We start from the raw sequence: 1,941 nt of genomic DNA on the forward strand, positions 1-1,941 counted from the left end.
CCTCTATAATAGTCGCTAAGTTCTTCACTTAAACTTTTGCAAGAGTCATGACTACTATAGGAGGCATGTTTTTCTCTTTTCATTTCTTTCATTATTTTTCTTCTTTCTTCCTCTCTTATTTTCTCTCTTTCATCTTGACTTATTTCTTCCACTCTTTTTTTAACTTTTTCTTTTCTCTCTTGTTTTTCTTTCCATAACTTGAGGGAAGTCAACTCATCTAAGATTCTAGATAGAGGGTCCTTATGACTAGTACCCTCACCATTAGCACTAATTGAATGATGACTCATGTTGGTTCCTAAGTTGTAGTTCTTTCTTGTTGGGGGTTTGAAAAAAAAAAGGTAAAAAAAACTATGGTTGAAACTAGCCAAAATAAACACTAAAAGAGGTGTGAAAGATATGGTAAAAACTAATTGGTAAAATGTAAACTATCTAGGCGGTTTGACAATGGAAGGTAAAGGAAATAAGCTATGAAAGTAAGCAAGAAATATAAACTAGGCAAATCCTAAGAGTGTTTGGATGACCACATTGAAGGTTCCCAACAAAACACTCACAATCCTAAGGGAAAATTGCCTAAAATTATTACACACATAGGGAAGTAGGGTGAACTATTGGAGGCTCCCAACTTACTTCTAATGAAAGGTCTTTTAGTTACAAAATTTGAAAGCAATGAAAGTAAGTAAATTTTCAATTACTAAATTGCAAAAAGGTCCTCAATTTTGGTGGTTTTTCTCTCTTTGGTGATTCACTCAATTTGGAGGCTTCTTAGTCCAATAACTCTTAAGGTGGTTGGCCCCTTGCTTCTTGACCCAAATTCTTCAAGGGATGGCACCAATCCTCCTTTCCAATTCCCCTATATGGCAACTCATAAACAAGGAAACAAAGAGACAAGCAATAACCAAAGACAAAAAAAAATGAAATGAAAGCTAAACCAATGGAGTTTTAATAATACAATTTTTCAAGGATTATTCAACAATTAAAGTAATGAAAAGGACATAAAGCAAGCTAGGACTCAAAGAAACTTAGAATGGCTCTAGAGTAGAGTAAAAAAACTGGAAAAAAAAAAGACTCAATAAACCTCTAGTTTTGGAACTTGTATTCACAGTAATTTTCAATTGAAATTTCAGAACTAGGATTGGTATAAAATAGGCACCAATTATAGAACAAATTTTGAGCCAAAACAACAAGCACACTTCCCTTTCACTTTTTTTTTCCTGGACACTGATTTTTCTGCCAACTTGTGTGATTTTTCTTATTTTTTACTTTAATCCAAATCGCTTAGTTCTTTTTTTATAATTTTTGGTCCAGATGTCTAGAAAATTCAGTAAAAATTTCAGCTCAAAACATGTAGTGATCAATTCCCAGTAATTTATACAAGTTCGTATGTTCAAGCTGCCAGCACTAGCGATTTCAACCTAGAAATCAAGAGTAGTGTTTATGTTGCTTAAGGCTTGGATAGTTACAATTTGTGTTTGCTTATGCTCAATTATCTTGAATAACACAATTCAAGAGAGCTTAAGACTTATTTGATGTTGGATCGAGTGGCCTCAGAATAATTAAGAAGGGGGGGTTGAATTAATTATTCCTAAACCTTTACTAATTAAAAAATTACTCTTCTAAGGCTTTTACTAAATTGTTAAGAGAATGAGGAGTAGAAGAGAAACTTAACAGAAAGTAAAAGCGGAAATTAAATGCACAACGGAAAGTAAAAGAGTAGGGATGAAGGAAACAAACACACAAGAGTTTTTATACTGGTTCAGCAACAACCCGTGCCTACATCCAGTCCCCAAGCGACCTGCGGTCCTTGAGATTTCTTTCAACCTTGTAAAAATCCTTTTACAAGCAAAAATCCACAAGGGATGTACCCTCCCTTGTTCTCTTTGAAACCCTAGTGGATGTACCCTCTGTGGCGTCCCTAAATAATAACAGGTTTAATAGTAATAA

This window comes from Glycine max, chromosome 8 (assembly GCF_000004515.6).
Source record: "Glycine max cultivar Williams 82 chromosome 8, Glycine_max_v4.0, whole genome shotgun sequence".
Classification (NCBI taxonomy): Eukaryota; Viridiplantae; Streptophyta; class Magnoliopsida; order Fabales; family Fabaceae; genus Glycine; species Glycine max.